Below are 18,047 nucleotides of genomic sequence, written 5' to 3' on the forward strand. Positions count from 1 at the left end.
TAATGGATATTATCTCTGTAATATTTTCTAATATAGTATCTCTAAATTTGAAATTTCCTAATATCATTCTTGAAAGTAAGAAAACCCCCAGTCCAAGCTGTTTTTCAGCACTGTCCTCTTATATGCAAATCTCTAACCATATGAAATTACTCAGCCCCTTCCTTCTTTTCTTCCTGCCTTCTTGCTTTTCTGCCTTCCTCCCTGTTTTTCTTCCCTTTAACTAATATTTGTGAGCAGCTGCTTATGTGCTATGCATGGTAACTGGTAGGAAATAGAAGAGATTGTGTTTGGTTTCACTGGACTTAACCTGGACATTAATATCCCCAGTTATGGAAGTGAAAACAGGAAGCTTTAAGATTACTTAAAATGTCAGGGGTGGGATTATATTTTATATATCTTGATTTACTTGTAGCACCAGAGACTGATAGAATATTGAAAGTGGCAAAGGCATTTTGGAAGGCATTAGCTCAGTCCTCACATTTTAAAGATATAGAAATGAAGTCTCTTATAGATTAAATGACATGTTGAGATCACAGCTGGAACCTAAGCTGGTTTCTTGGCCAGTGCTCTTTCTATACCACTCTTTCTCTCTTTATTTTAATATTGCTTGCCCAGGTCTCATGTTGTCATATACTTTTATGTGTGATTTGTGCTGTTAAAAACCTCTTTTCACAACACACACACTGAACTACAGGCTTTTGCCATTATTGGTTTTGTTACTTGAAATTATAATTGGAACAATTAGAGATGCGTCAATGGAAAGGCAATGAAAGAGGGCCATTAATGGCTAATAAATGCCTCTCCTCATGAGAATGGCAGTCTTTTCTTTTCTAAGTATTTGAGCTCTTTTCACTGGTGCTTTTAAGTGGTTAGAAATAATACTTGCCACACTTGTGGAATATTCTAGATGCCAGGGGGCTCATGTCATTCTGTATTTGAACTGAACACACTGTGATTGGAATGTGTGTTGATTCTTTTGTTGGTTTAAGATTTCCTCCCATGTTTTGCATTAACCTTTCTGCAGGAAGGCAGAATAGTAGTGAGAACTCTTGGAGAATGAAGCCTTTAAGTAGCTGATAGCTTTCTAAGAAGCAGATAAAAAGGTTAAAGTTGTAGGTGTTTATTTTGATATATCACAATATTCAAAACTCTAGATACAGTATGAAAAACTGGATCTGACTTACCCTAAAGCCACATGCTTAGGCACATGCTGAGCAAGAGATAATTGTTCCTTGTTGCTATGGAGATATATTACCTTTGGAAACCAATTTGGATAATTAATTATGAAGTAAATTTCAGGATAACTTAACTACTATTTCTTCTAAAAATAATGATAATGATGGTGATGATGGTGATATGATGACAGCTAACACTTTTTGATCATTTACTATGTGCTAGGTATTACTATAAGTACTTCAGTCTTCTTGTCTATGATTTCAAAATGCAAAATGCTCTGAAAACCAAATATTATTTTTGTAACTCATTTGGCAAAACTTCTGTTGAACTAAACTCATTTATTCACAAACTTGACCTGAGGGACATGAGGTTATTCATAATTTGTCTTTATCTCTGTTAGTGTGACTAGTCATTTGTTTGCTACAGAAACATTGTGCCTTTGATTCCAGGGCACTGCTTCAGATTACATTACACAGTATAAGTGTCATGCATCATTTTACCTTTCTCAAATCAGAAAAAATTGGAGTTGCCTATCACACCTGGTCACCAAAAGATAAAGGATTGTACTATTCCTTTCCCCTTGTACAAATTTACAGATGAGGAGATTTATAGACGAAGAAACTGAGCCAACAAGTAACGGATCCTGAATTCAGACACAGGCGTTTTAGAGCTACAATCTGTATTAACCACCGTACCATACACTGCCTTAGAAAAAAGTATTTAAAAGCATTTCACAGAAATAAATAATTTTTATTTATTTATCTAATAAAACTCCAGGAAAGATAGAAAAATTCAGAATAATTCAAAATAATTTCTTTATAGAGTTACTCCATTAATACCTCTTTTCTCTTTGACATGTTAAATACTATCTTAAACACTCATGGCCATTGGTTTATTAGTAGATCCTACCATTCTTGATTGTTTTATTTTCAACATAATGGTCTGTTCTCCTTTGGGCTTCATAAATTTTCAGAAGCTTCTGTGCTTGTTTATAAAGCCTGCTGCTGGGTTTTAGGAGAAAGACTGCTACATGATTTGCTGCTGAGGTAAATCGTACTTTAAGGTGCTATCTACTCTAAATGAAGAAGGAAACCACCAGTCAGTTTAGCATAACTGATTGTAAATTTTGGACTATAAACAAAATTGTCACCTTTGTCACATATTATCAGGTTACTGATTGTTGTTGGACATGTAGTTTATATATTATTCTTGACATATACAAATGGATAATACAGTCCAGTGGGTGTACTCAAAAAATATATGCATGTATACGTATAAAATCTGTTAGATATTGAGTGCTTTTCCTTCCTCCTTTTTCCCTTGATCTTTAAGATTTATCCATAACAATGGTATAGGATTACAGAAAAAAATCAATTAAATAGACAAGAAAAAAACACTCGATTAGGAAAATAAAATAATAGACCACATACATGATACCCATATCTTTATGAATGTTTGCATACTTATTTTTTTAAATCAATCTTTAAAATTCATCTTCCTAATAAATTCATAGTTTTAATTCCTAGAATGCTGACATTATTTCTTTACTAGGTCACCTTTGAGCACTCCTCTGTGCCAGTTGCTGTGCCAAACACTGGCCTCATAGAAATGAGGTCCCTTGTCTTAAGGGAGCTTGCCTAGGGAAGAGGATATGATGGGGATAATGGTACCTTGGAATAAGGAGGAGGAACATCCAAATATGCTGGCATATCAAGAAATGCATCCCCAATGAGGCTGTGCCAACATTCTCTTTTTAAATGTAAGATGGGTAAAGGAAGGTGGGTTGGGGAAGGTCTTTCTTGGTAGAGGACTGACTCCACACAAGAGGCCTGAAATTAGTGTGAAGTCATTTGGGAGCCAGATATTCCAAGAATGAAAGGTTTGCCTGGAGGAGTAATGGATGAGGCTCCTACAGTGTTAGGGAGGAACCTGATCCAAGAATCACTTAAATGCCTCCTTGGTAATTGGAAAATCAGACTCCCATTCTTTTTAAGTAAACAGTGTGGCTATGGCTCTCTGTTCTGTTTTAATGGAGAAACTGACTTATACTTTTTTGGTTTCCAATTAAATACCTAATTTTTCTTCCATGTCTTAGAAAAAGTGAAAACAGATGAGCTTGGCATTGACTAGGAAAACTTACTTTAACTCTTATCCATACTATTTCCTTCCAACCCTCTGCAAAGAGTAGGTTAATAGATATTCAGGACCAAGGACAGTAGTTGGAGGGGGCATGTTCCTCCAAATCAAGTCGTATGGGAGAGTTGAAGTGGGCCGCCCAGACCAGTCCTGCCCTAGTCATTGGTTAAGTGTTCTCTTGTCCTTGCTGCTTCCCACTGGGTATGGTCATCTACCCTCAGGCCTTTCCAGCCACTGTACTGCAAAGTACAAAAGGTCTGAGATTAATGTATAGGCTTCATGGAAATGGGGCAAGGTAGGCCTTTCAGCCTCTTTGGTACTAGACCTTAAGCCTGTCTCCTAAATAGGCCAAATGAGGGTTCCCTATGGTCCAGCCAAAGTTTCCAGGGTTCACAAGGGCATGTATAGTAGTTTGAAGTAAAAGCCATCTGACCTTATCCTTTGTATACTATCTCTTTTAGAAACCCTGCAGCAAGAGATGACTGACCTTATCCTTTGTATACTTTCTCTTTTAGAAACCCTGAAGCAAAGGATGACTGACAGGATAGATGTTTACTATCCTGAGTTCTCTTATGATCTGCAGCACTATTCACAATGGGAACGAGATTGCTCCAAAGAAGGCAAAAATATATTCTTGGGGGGAAAAATTCTTACTCCTTTTATGTATAAAGCACAGATACATGTACAGTAAATATACTGATATGCAATGTATCTGTGGCATTAAATTTGATGGGGAGAAATTTAATGAAAAATGCCTAGTAAGACACTTTAGGGGAACAATAATGAAAAAGAATGTTAAGAAACACTGTTCTAAAGAACAGCTTCTCTCTCTTTCTTTCTATCTCACTTTCTTTGTTAGGCAGTACAAGGCTGGCCCAGTGACTCATAGTGCCATCACTATCCTAGACTCTTTTTTTGCTGTGCCATCCTTATCCATAGCTTCCATTTTCAAGGTCCGTTGGTTTAAGAAGGTTGCTGCACTCTGCTGTCATGTATAGTTAATTGACAAGGGGAAGAAAGAAGAGAAAAGGGCAAAATGTACATAGCACCTAAAAGAGACGCTTCTAAAGAAACTATCCTTGATGTCACTCAGCAAACCCTAATTATATATATTTGTTATCATTAATCTACAATTACATGAAGAACATTATGTTTACTAGGCTCCCCCCTTCACCAAGTCCCCCCCACCCCATTACAGTCACTCTCCATCAGCATAGCAAGATGCTGTAGAATCACTGCTTGTCTTCTGTGTGTTGCACAGCCCTCCCCATGCCCCCCTCACATAATTGTAATGCCCCCTTTCTTTTTCCCCTCCCTTATCCCTCCCTTCCCACCCATCCTCCCTAGTCCCTTTCTCTTTGGTAACTGTTAGTCCATTCTTGGGTTCTGTGATTCTGCTGTTGTTTTGTTCCTTCAGTTTTTCTTTGTTCTTATACTCCACATATGAGTGAAATCATTTGATACTTGTCTTTCTCTGCCTGGCTTATTTCACTGAGCATAATACCCTCTAGCACCATCCATGTTGTTGCAAATTTTAGGATTTGTTTTCTTCTTATGGCTGAATAATATTCCATTGTGTATATGTACCACATCTTCTTTATCCATTCATCTACTGATGGAGACTTAGGTTGCTTCCATTTCTTGGCTATTGTAAGTAGTGCTGCGATAAACATAGGGGTGCATCTGTCTTTTTCAAACTGGGCTGCTGCATTCTTAGGGTAAATTCCTAGAAGTGGAATTCCTGGGTCAAATGGTATGTCTATTTTGAGCTTTTTGAGGAACCTCCATACTGCTTTCCACAATGGTTGAACTAATTTACATTCCCACCAGCAGTGTAGGAGGGTTCCCCTTTCTCCACAACCTCGCCAACATTGTTGTTGTTTTTCTTTTGGATGGTGGCGATCCTTACTGGTGTGAGGTGATATCTCATTGTGGTTTTAATTTGCATTTCTCTGATGACTAGTAATGTGGAGCATCTTTTCATGTGTCTGTTGGCCATCTGAATTTCTTCTTTGGAGAACTGTCTATTCAGCTCCTCTGCCCATTTTTTAATTGTATTATTTGCTTTTTGTTTGTTGAGGTGAATGAGCTCTTTATATATTTTGGATGTCAACCCTTTATTGGATCTGTCATTTATGAATATATTCTCCCATACTGTAGAGTACCTTTTTGTTCTATTGATGGTGTCCTTTGCTGTACAGAAGCTTTTCAGCTTGATATAGTCCCACTTGTTCATTTTAGCTTTTGTTTCCCTTGCCCAGGGAGTCATGTTCATGTCCAAGAGAATTTTGCCTATGATTTTTTCTAAGAGTTTTATGGTTTCATGACTTACATTCAGGTCTTTGATACATTTCAAATTTACTTTTGTGTATGGGGTTAGACAGTGATCCAGTTTCATTCTCTTATATGTAGCTGTCCAGTTTTGCCAGCATCATCTGTTGAAGAGACTGTCATTTCCCCAGTGTATGTCCATGGCTCCTTTATCGAATATTAATTGACCATATATGTTTGGGTTAATATCGGGACTCTCTATTCTGTTCCACTGGTCTGTGGCTCTGTTCTTGTGCCAGTACCAAATTGTCTTGATCACTGTGGCTTTGTAGTAGAGTTTGAAGTTTGGGAGTGAGAGCCCCCCCACTTTATTCTTCCTTCTCAGGATTGCTTTGGCTATTCGGAATCTTTGGTGTTTCCATATGAATTTTTGAACTATTTGTTCCAGTTCGTTGAAGAATGTTGTTGGTAATTTGATAGGGATTGCATCAAATCTGTATATTGCTTTGGGCAGGATGGCCATTTTGGTGATATTAATTCTTCCTAGCCAAGAGCATGGGATGAGTTTCCATTTGTTAGTGTCCTCTTTAATTTCTCTTAAGAGTGCCTTATTGTTTTCAGGGTATAGGACTTTCACTTCCTTGGTTAGGTTTATTCCTAGGTATTTTATTCTTTTTGATGCAATTGTGAATGGAATTGTTTTCCTGATTTCTCTTTCTATTAGTTCATTGTTAGTGTATAGGAAAGCCACAGATTTCTGTGTGTTAGTTTTGTATCCTGCAACTTTGCTGTATTCTGATATCAGTTTTAGTAGTTTTGGAGTGGAGTCTTTAGGGTTTTTTATGTACAAATCATGTCATCTGCAAATAGTGACAGTTTGACTTCTTCTTTACCAATTTGGATTCCTTGTATTTCTTTGTTTGGTCTAATTGCTGTTGCTAGGACCTCCAGTAGTATGTTGAATAACAGTGGGGAGAGTGGGCATCCCTGTCTTGTTCCCGATCTCAGAGGAAAAGCTTTCAGCTTCTCGCTGTTCAGTATGATGTTGGCTGTGGGCTTATCATATATTTCCTTTATTATGTTGAGGTACTTGCCCTCTATGCCCATTTTGTTGAGAGTTTTTATCACGAATGGATGTTGAATTTTGTCAAATGCTTTGTTAGCATCTATGGAGATGATCATGTGGTTTTTGTCTTTCTTTTTGTTTATGCGGTGGATGATGTTGACGGATTTTCGAATGTTGTACCGTCCTTGCATCCCTGGGATGAATCCCACTTGGTCATGGTGTATGATCCTTTTGATGTATTTTTGAATTCAGTTTGCTAATATTTTGTTGAGTATTTTTGCATCTATGTTCATCAGGGATATTGGTCTGTAGTTTTCTTTTTTGGTGGGGTCTTTGCCTGGTTTTGGTATTAGGGTGATGTTGGCTTCATAGAATGAGTTTGGGAGTATCCCCTCCTCTTCTATTTTTTGGAAAACTTTAAGGAGAATGGGCATTATGTCTTTCCTGTATGTCTGATAACATTCCGAGGTAAATCCATCTGGGCCGGGGATTTTGTTTCTGGGTATTTTTTTGATTACTGCTTCAATTTCTTTTCTGGTAATTGGTTTGTTTAGATTCTGTGTTTCTTTCTTGGTCAGTCTTGGAAGGTTGTATTTTTCTAGGAAGTTGTCCATTTCTTCTAGGTTTTCCAGCTTGTTAGCATATAGGTTTTCATAGTATTCTCTAATAATTCTTTGTATTTCTGTGGGGTCCGTCATGATTTTTCCTTTCTCATTTCTGATTCTGTTGATGTGTGTTGATTCTCTTTTTCTCTTAATAAGTCTGACTGGAGGCTTATCTATTTGTTTATTTTCTCAAAGAACCAGCTCTTGGTTTCATTGATTTTTTTCTATTGTTTTATTCTTCTCAATTTTATTTATTTATTCTCTGATCTTTATTAAGCCCCTCCTTCTGCTGACTTTGGCCTCATTTTTTCTTCTTTTTCCTGTTTTGATAATTCTGACATTAGACTATTCATTTGTGATTGTTCTTCCTTCTTTAGATATGCCTGGATTGCTATATACTTTTCTCTTAAGACTGCTTTCGCTGTGTCCCACAGAAGTTGGGGCTTTGTGTTGTTGTTGTCATTTGTTTCCATATATTGCTTGATCTCTATTTTAATTTGGTCATTGATCCATTGATTATTTAGGAGCATGTTGTTAACCCTCCATGGGTTTGTGGGCCTTTTTGCTTTGTTTGTATAATTTAGTTCTAGTTTTATTCCTTTTTGGTCTGATAAGTTGGTTGGAAGAATTTCAGTCTTTTTGAATTTACTGAGGCTGCTTTTGTGGCCTAGTATGTGGTCTATTGTGGAGAATGTTCCATGTGCACTTGAGAAGAATGTGTATCCTGCTGCTTTTGGTTGTAGAGTTCTATAGATGTCTATTTGGTCCATCTGTTCTACTGTGTTGTTCAGTGCCTCTATGTCCTTACTTATTTTCTGTCTGGTAGATCTATCCTTTGAAGTGAGTGGTGTGTTGAAGTCCCTTAAAATGAATGCACTGCATTCTATTTCCTCCTTTAGTTCTGTTAGTATTTGTTTCACATATATTGGTGCTCCTATGTTGGGTGCATATATATTTATAATTGTTATATCTTCTTGTTGGACTGAGCCCTTTGTCATTATGTAATGTCCTTCTTTATCTATTGTTACTTTCTTTGTTTTGAAGTCTATTTTGTCTGATACTAGTACTGCAACACCTGCTGTTTTCTCCCTGTTTTTTGCATGGAATATCTTTTTCCATCCCTTGACTTTTAGTCTGTGCATGTCTTTGGGTTTGAGGTGAGTCTCTTATAAGCAGCATAAAGATGGGTCTTGCTTATTTATCCATTCTGTTAGTCTGTGTCTTTTGATCGGTCCATTCAGTCCATTTACATTTGGGGTGATTATTGAAAGATATGTACTTATTACTATTGCAGACTTTAGATTCTTGGTTACCGAACGTTCAAGGTTAGCATCTTGAGTATCTTACTGCCTAACTTAACTTGCTTATTGAGCTATTATAGACACTGTCTGGTGATTCTTTATTTCTCTCCCTTCTTATTCCTCCTCCTCCATTCTTTATATGTTAGGTGTTTTATTCTGTGCTCTTTTGTGTTTCCTTTGACTGCTTTTGTGAGTAGTTGATTTATTTTTTGCCTTTAGTTAGTATTTGGTTAGTCTGCTTTCTTTGCTGTGATTTTATTTTCTCTGGTGTCATCTGTTTAGCCTTAGGAGTACTCCCATCTGGAGCAGTCCCTCTAAATTACTCTGTAGAAGTGGTTTGTGGGAAGCAAATTCCCTCAACTTTTGCTTGTCTGGAAATTGTTTAATCCCTCCCTCATATTTAAATGGTAATCATGCTGGATACAGTATTCTTGGTTCAAGGCCCTTCTGTTTCATTGCATTAAATATATCATGCCATTCTCTTCTGGCCTGTAAGGTTTCTGTTGAGAAGTCTGATGATAGCCGGCTGGGTTTTCCTTTTTAGGTGACCTTTTTCCTCTCTCTGTTTGCCTTTAAAACTCTTTCCTTGTCTTTGATCTTTGCCATTTTAGTTATTATGTGTCTTGGTGTTATCCTCCTTGGGTCCTTTCTTTTGGGAGTTCTGTGTACTTCTGTGGTCTGAGCTATTATTTCCTCCCTCAGTTTGGGGAAGTTTTCAGCAATTATTTCTTCAAATACACTTTCTGTCCCTGTTTTTCTCTCTTCTTCTTCTGGTACCCCTATAATACAGATATTGTTCCTTTTGGATTGGTCACACCGTTCTCTTAATATTGTTTCATTCCTGGAGATCCTTTTATTTCTCTCTGCGTCAGCTTCTATGCGTTCCTGTTCTCTGGTTTCTGTTCCATCAACGGCCTCTTGTGTCTCATCTATTCTGCTTATAAATCCTTCCAAATATGTTTTATTTCTGTATTCTCCCTCCCTACTTTGCCTGTTAGCTCTTGTATTTTTCTCTGCATCTCCCTCAGCATGGTTATGACTTTATTTTGAATTCTTTTACAGGAAGATTGGTTAGGTCTATCTCTCCAAGCTCCTTCTCAGAGGTTGCCTCTGTTATTTTGGTCTGGATCAAATTCTTCCACCTTTTCATGGTAATAGAGGTTGTTGTGGGGAGCTGGCGCATGTGTTGGCTGGGAGACCATCCCTTCTTGCTGGTTTGTGGCCTTCCTCTCCTGGGAGAATGGAGACCCATAGCGGCTTGTGCTGGGGAGCTGCCCTCAAATGGGATCTCTGATTCTTGCCTGGCTGCTGTGAAAGAAGCTCTGCCTGGCTGCTGTGGGCACGGCCAGCCTCAGGCTGCTGCTCCGCTATGGCAGAGCAGCACTGGAGGGGGAATGGGCGGGAGGCTCTTTATCCCCATGAGGGGCCTCCAAGCTGTGCTGCCGACCAGGGGTTTGGGGCGCCCAAAGTTTCCCGGGATTCCCAGCTGCTCGGCTAAGTGTCCTGGGATGCTTCCGTCCAGTTGTCGGGTCCCTGTCCCTTTAAGACTTTCAGAAAGCACTTGCTTTTCTTTGTCTCAGGGACGCTGGCTGCGGGGACTGGCTTGCAGATTTTACTGTCCCCTTTCCCTAGTATCCAGCACCCCATGCACTGTGTGTCTACACTCCCTGTGCGGATGGCTAGGGCTGGGTATTTAGCAGTCCTGGGCTCCCTCTCCCTCTCCGCTCTGACTCCTCTCCTCCCGCTGGGCACTGGGGTGAGGGGCGCTTGGGTCCTGCCAGTCTGCAGCTTGTATCTTACCCCCTTCATGAGGCACTGCGTTCTCGCAGGTGTAGATGTAGCCTGGATGTTGTCCTGTATCTTCTGGTCTCTCTCTTAGGGCTAGTTGTATTTGTTGTATTTTCAAAGATGTATATGGTTTTGGGAGGAGATTTCCACTGCTCTACTCATGCCGCCATCTTGGCTCGCACCTAATTATATTTTATTGACTAAAACTTTGTGATGTGAACTTCCCATTTGCCAGGGAGACTGTGTACGTTTATTTAGTTAGTTATCTGTTTATTTACCTATTAAAGTTGGGCATGTTGCCATTCTCAGTGAAATTGGTATTCTATTAATAAGAAAAGGGGAGATGGAAATTGGGCAGGCAACTAGCACTTTCTTTAGTTGTCCCTTTTGTCATCCATTTATGTGACAGCTACCCAGAGTAATGTATAATTTGTAATTTGGAAGAGAGTGACAAAGGCCACTACTTAAACTGGGACTCATTAATCTGGTGCTTTAAATTCTTGAACAAACTGACTTTGTATATAATTCAGTGAAGTGGATTAAATATGAAAGCATTAATTTTTTGAGAGTGTTTCCTGGTGGGTAAAACACATGGTAAAATATTGAGAACTGGCTTCTTCACTTGGTTTATAGACCTATGACTCAGAAAATTCTGCATTTTGAATGTTGTAATGGAAACCATTAATTATTGATTAATTAGATTTCATGAAAGCATATTGCTTAGAAAATTTGAGTTTTATTAATGAAAGGTAAATATTAACATTTCTTAGATGTAGTAAAAAAAAATTAAAGCAGAGTGTTCCCTGCAACTGGATTTGTAGCTATGTTTTTCAAGCAAAATGATGGTGGTATTTATGGAATACCTCAAATCATAGAGTAACTGATAGCAGGAAAATGTGATCTTTTACAAATCTGCTAAGTGGTAACATTCTTACTGTGCTAAGAATTTAGGGGAAAAGAAACTTCAGTGGAAAATTTCCAACTAAATCTGTGGATTTTGGCATAATTACTTCCTTTGGCAATTAAAGTGGCATTGTAATGATTGGCAAAGCTCCAGAATTCTGGCATGGAAGCACAAAGCCATTTTAACAGCGCCCTTGTGTTTTGTGTGTAGAATATATGACCTCACTACTTCTTGGGGTAGGAGGTGGACAGTATTTGGCAATGACTTGTCTCTGTTTCTTTCTCTCTCTCCTTTACCTCTTTCTCTCTGCCCCAGATCTTTAATTGGGTTATCATTTTGAAGGACTGAGATAGTAATCCTACATGAATTATTTTGGAGCACAAGAAATTATACTTTTAAGATAATTTTTTAGAAGAGATTTCTCTTTTTAAAAGTATATTGGCTCTGGGTTTAAAAAATGTCTCCTCCCAGTTCTACTCTCTATCGTTAGATAGTCAGTAATATTGGCCCACATGATGTTCTGTATTTTTTTTACTTTGGTGAATGCTGTTGGACCCTAGACATTCATAATAAAAAATTTTAATTTAAGTGACATCAGAAAATTATTGGTAAATTGAAAATTATCGTACCTGTTCTTTCTGACCATGTAAAATGTGACTTAGTTTTCTGCCAGATGAGGAATCAGATATGGGCGTATTTCCCTTCACATTATGAGTATGTGGGCAATGAGAAATCTTCTTGAAAGGGTAGATAGAAAGTATTAAAAATATTTAATACTTAGGCACTGAAGTAGACACAGGGAGGAATACAATACAGGGAGCAGACATGTAAATAGACCGACATGACAAGTGTGTATTGAGAACTTAGATAGAGGCATGTAAGAGGAATGTCAAAGAAGGCTTCTCCAAAAAGATGACATGGACCTGAGTGTGAAAGATTATGTAGGAGTTGGCTAGAGGGAGAAGTTGAGGGAGGGCACCGAATGATGGGAGAGTGTGGTGTGTGCCAAGGCACTGAGCCTGAGGGCATAGTGACACACAGAAAGTTTGAGTAGAGGGCACGGCTTTTTTTTCTGCTTTGTTTGTGGTTTGAATTTCATGATAAAGACAATGGGGAGCCATTAAATGATTTACAGTCAGGAAATAATGTGATGGCACTTATGCTGCTGTTGGTTGGAATGAAGGGTGCTCAAAAAGATGCAGTGGAATTAACTGGGAGATTAGTGAGAGTTGGTGCCTGGAGTGATGACTGAAATAGAGAAAGAAGTATGCATTTAGGGATATTAAGAAAGTAGAATCAGCAGGACATAATGATCAATTCTGAGCATGAGCACAGAGGAAGCTGGAGGATGGATGATTCCCTCATACTTGGCTTGGCTGACTGTGTGCATACAGATGATATGGATCATGATGGAGAATGAAGGAGGAGAAACCTGTTGTATATATAATAATGAATTAAGTTGTAGAGATTGAGTTTGAGATATCTAAGTGGAGATGTTTAAGAGGCTAGTGTGACTCTGGGGACATTTATGCCTTTGAGCATTTGACTTATGTTTTAGGTGCCCCTTTCAATCCCATTAAGTGTTGGTATTTTCCAGAATCCATGATTATCATTCTTCTCCACCCCATTCCTACTCATCTGTTCTCATGGCTTCACCTACCTGCTCCATTGATGATTGTCAAATTATTATTTCCAGACAGGACTTTTGTCCTGAGTTTCAACTGCTTAGTTTAACTATTTGCTCCATCTATATATTTTTTAGGCTGCTAAAGAGCAACATATCCATCCAAATATATTTCCTCATCTTCTTCAGCCATTTCTTTCACAATATAGCATAGTCTAATGGTCACATTAGTACAGACGCTAGAGTTGGACTGTCTAGGTATGAGTCCCAGACCTGTCACTTAGGAGCTTTGTGGTCCTGAGAAAGTTATGTGACCTCTCTGTGCCTCAGTTTCCTTATCTGTGAGAATAACAAGAGTACCTACCTCATAGTGTTGTTAAGAGTATCAAATAAGAATGGTGCCTGGTATGTGGAAAACACTGCATAAATATCAGCTATAACTAGATCTTTTTATATTCCCTATTCTGGATAATGGCACCACTATTCAACCAGCTTCCCAAATCAGAAATGTGAGATTTATCCTAACTCCTTCATGTCACTTCATTCCACATCAAGGTGATCATTAAGTTCTGTCAATTTTCCACTCTCTCTGCTGTCATCTTCCCATATCTACCATTCCTGTTAATTTAGAATTAATCTTCACCATCTTCTTCTTCTTCAGTGACCTAGACTGGCTAGTGACTACTCTCCCTCCCCTTGTCTTTCCCCTTTTTGACATTCTCTGTATAGTTCCCCAGTGAGTTCTCTGAAATGAAAATATGATCATTAAAACCTTTTTTAGTGCCTTCCTAATCTCACAGGAAGAAAAAAATGCAGGTGAGGGCTTCCAGGGTCTGCTTCTGTCTCATTCTCCAGCCTTTGCTCCACAGCACTCTGTAGTGGATAAGAGTATTCCTTTAGTATTTACAGTTTCTTAGTGTTCTGTGTTACTTTGGTCTTCCATGTTTTTGCACATCCTGATCCTCTGTGCAATGCCTCCTGCCTCATGTCTCTCTGGAATGGTTTCTGGCTAGTCCTGCAAGCAGAAGAGATTATCCCCTGCTCTGTGTCAGTACTTCACCTTGCATGGAGCTTAACCATAGTGCCTGTCATGCTTATTGTAATCATTTGCATTCATTCTCCTCTAAGATTAAACTTCTTTATCTTTGGATGAATCCTACATGAACTAAGTTCTTGGAGAGTATGAATTATGTTTCTTATCCTCAGTCAAGGGCAGATGATGTTAAACATCTATGAACAGATGATGTTAAACATCTATGAACAGATCATCTGGTTAATGCTTGTTTCCATCTGTGTTGAAGAAAAACATCTCTGTAGTTACTTTATTTGCTGTTAAGAGGGAAAATTCCTTTTAGCTTTGTTGATGCAGCAAGTGTGCACTCCTTTTTTAGGTGTCCAAAGGTCAATCATTTCCTAGTGGAGCAACAGTATCTCTTGGAAACCAAGTTTCTGGGAGAGCCAATAAGAAATATTATCAAGATGGCTCTTAGACTATAGCATGGGAATTAGTCTCTACTTTTTGTGCAGGAGTCAGGAAACCATGAAAGAGTACTGACTTACTGCCTGAAGACCAGCTGTTAAGAGTACACAGATTAATGCTTTGTTAAAGCAGGCTGAGAGAGAAGAAAGGCATTTGAATTGCAGCTGCCATATGGCACAGAGAGGGGAACACTCCTTCTGTCTTAAAAATCTGTATAGTCCAACCATGAAAAAGGCAGTCAGACAATAGAATGGGGTCAGTTCAGTAATGCTTAGTTTTCAAATGACTCTTGTCACTTTTTACCTTGAATATCCAATCAATCAAATGACAAAGGTATAATTTAAATCCACAGTAGTGATAAAGGCACAGTCATTATTTTTTTCTGCATTAATTTAGCAAAGTAATTTTCCCATAAGATGTTCTTATAGGAGAACCCAACCATCTATTGCAAGAAAAAAAATAAAATTCAAACCATTGGTTGCACTCAGTGACTAATGAATTATTCATGATTGTTTGTACCAGTGTCTTGGTTCCCTGTCGATGGAGGTGGGAATAAGGAACTGAGCTGTCTAAACTAGAGCAACTGGTCAACACCAAGGGGACAGTTCAGGTGGGGTCTGTACCTCTTCATCTTCAAATTCCATTCATAAAATATTAAAATATTGTGTGTAGACACCTTTTTAAAATGAGAGAATGCTACAATATCAGAGAAAACATACTGTGACTATATTGCAGCAATAATAATGTACTACGTTTTCTGTGGTGGTGGTTGTTTTAAAAAGTTGCTGTATGTTTGAGGATGTGAAGAAAAGGGAACTCTCATACACTGTTGGTGGGAATGTGAATTGATGCAGCCACTATGGAAAGCAGTATGGAGGGTTCTCAGAAAATTAAAAACAGAAATTTATAAAAACACTACCTAGTAATTCCACTTCTGGGAGTTTTACTGAAGAAAGCAAACTGAAAAATGAATTCAAAAAGATATATGCACTCCTCTGTTTATTTTAGCATTATTTGCAATAGCCAGTATATGGTATCAACCTAATCTCCATCGATAGATGAATAAATAAAAAAGAAGTGGTACATATATGCAATGGAATATTACTTAGCTTTAAAAAGGAAGGAAATCTTTACATTTGTGACAACATGGATGAATCTAAAGGGTAGTCAGACAGAGAAAGACACATACTGCACTATTTTACTTATGTGTGGAATATGAAAAATAAAACAAGTGAACAAACAAACAAAACAAACTCATAGAGGACAGATTGGAGGTTGCTGGGGAGCAGGTAAGGTGAAATAGGTGAGGGGGATGAAGAGGTGCAAACTTTAATTAATTATAAAATAAATTAGTTACAGGGATGAAAGTACAGCATAAGGAATATAGTAAATAATGCTGTAATATCTTTGTATGTTGACAGATGGTAACTAATCATGGTGAATATTTAGTAATATATATAATTGTCAGATCACTATGTTGTATACCTGAAACCAATGTACTATATCAACTGTATTTCAATTTTTAAAAGTTGCCCTATTTTACATTTCATTTGATCCATGGGATTATCTCACTTTAGTGGCAAAAGAAACGGATTTCGAGGGAATTTTGCCCACTCAGTGGCAGAGTTGGGACTCAAAGCAAGGTTCTCTGTTTCTTCTGAGGGCTCATCCCCTGAGCTCTCATAGCATGAGTGTGCTGGGCATGTGTTCTTCATGCTGCTGGATCATCAGCATGACATGAATCTTCAGGATATCATATAAGCCACTCTTCACAAGAGAGAAATTTCTCTCTTAGTGCTTTGTTGCACTCAGATACTTTGTGAAGTTAAGAGAGACTTGAAATAGCAGGATTTGGTTACCAAATCTTTGACTATTGGTGAGAATGTGTGCTGTAGAGGTAGGACTGTGAGAGCCATGAAGGGGGCCAGTGGGTATGAGTTAGCAAAAAGGGGGTTGTGTACTAAATTTCCTGCAAAACTCATAACATTCCCTATGCCATTATCACCCACTCAATTGTTGAACTCTTAATGCAAAGTTCTCTTTGCTTAATACAAAAGAGAGAAACATTAGATGTATCTATGGACTTACTTTGCAGCCAAACATGATACTTATTTGCTATTTAAAATGTTTAATACATTCTGTTTTGCTCTAATAATGTTCAAAGGGATTGTTACTAAATCTTCATTATAAATATATGGTCATAGGCATGAGATGAAATAGGTCCTTGGCATGAAGGTATTAAGTAAGTAACTAGACCTCCTTTCTTCTTTTTTCCTTCCATCCCTCTCTCCTTCCTTCTTCTATATTATTTTTTTTAAGAATAAATGTATATATTTTTATTAAATGGCTTTATTCAGGCTTTTAAACCTGAATATTTCTCTTCAGCATGTATACATCCTACAACCTCATCATGGTCCTAACAGCTCTAGCAGATTCCCTCCAGCTCTTTGCCCTGGAGTTTTTTTTGTTTTGTTTTCTTCTCCATTTTTATACTCAAATTAACTTCTTCCTTTTTGGTTCTAGGCACAGAGTAGATGCTCTCCTTGTTTTTATTACAGTTTAAGTGATTATTGAAACCATCAAAACTAGCAAAAATTCTAATACAGTTTCTGGGGAATATTAAAAGTGTACTTAATTATATACATTCAGATATTTTAAAACAAGAGTATCAATCTCTCTTTTCTGAAACTAATGTAGTTTATCTTCTCCCTCCTGTAACAGTTTTGTAGATACATGTCTTCATCGTCACATGAAATTTTAAACCCCTGGTGTCTACCTAGTGCGGGCTGGGCCCACAGCATCTATCTAGCACTTCTTAATTCCTCAGTGAAAAATTTTTGGATGAATAAATAATATTATTTATTTCAGGTGGCATTTTTTTAGAGGAAAAGCAAGCCTGTAATATAACTATTCTCTATTTCAGTCACATACAAATTACATGCCAGATGAAACAGCCTCGGACTTAAGGAGTAAAGCCATTAACTTGGTTAAGGGGCTGTTTACTATGATTTCCTTTATCAGAATTTACACTAGCACTTGCAAAATAAATTAGTCATAGCAGGGGAAATTCTCCTTACTCTTGTCTCTGTAACTCTCCAAGTATCCATGGAGCTAAAGGCTTGGGTTCTACAGCATTCTCACTGGCTTTTACCAGTTGTTTAAGTTGCTCTTCTTTGAGATCCCAAATGTGTTGAAACTGTCCTGCAAAATTTCGTAGAAAACTCATAGTAAGTCCTATGCCATTGTTACCCACTAAGTTTTTGAGTAATATATCCCAACATGAAGCTGTAATCACTCCAACCATGGTGAGCATCAGAATCCCCTGGAGCTTAGTAAGAGTACAGGTGCTGCACACCTATAGGTGGGTCTCCTAAAAGTTGTGAGGCATTCCAAAAGTGTTTAAAAGTTGTGTATAGGTATGTTTACAAAGTATTGGGTAGCGCAGAATCAGTACTGATGTTTGTGGCATTGCAGATGTAGTTACAAAATACTTTTTTTCTACAGTTTTATCGATCTAGTGTGTATTAACATGCCATTTTAAACTGAGTCTTTATTTATTGAAAAGCTCCCTTAAAAAGAAACTCCCAACATAACCAGTGATTATATAACATCTTCCTATGTTGACAGATAGTATCTGCACTAGGGTGAGTTAGGGTGAGGATTAATAATATGGGTAACTGTCGAACCACTGTGCTG

The 18,047-nt window shown here is 37.9% G+C and overlaps 1 protein-coding gene across 5 annotated transcripts in view; it reads left to right on the forward strand.

The window, feature by feature from the left end:
- The window catches only part of DNM3 (dynamin 3), a 585,714-nt gene that overhangs the window by 83,486 nt on the left and 484,181 nt on the right, over nt 1-18,047 (forward strand). The gene's annotated exons all lie outside the window — the stretch shown is intronic.

The sequence above is a fragment of the Manis pentadactyla genome, chromosome 9, assembly GCF_030020395.1.
Source record: "Manis pentadactyla isolate mManPen7 chromosome 9, mManPen7.hap1, whole genome shotgun sequence".
NCBI classification, from domain to species: Eukaryota; Metazoa; Chordata; class Mammalia; order Pholidota; family Manidae; genus Manis; species Manis pentadactyla.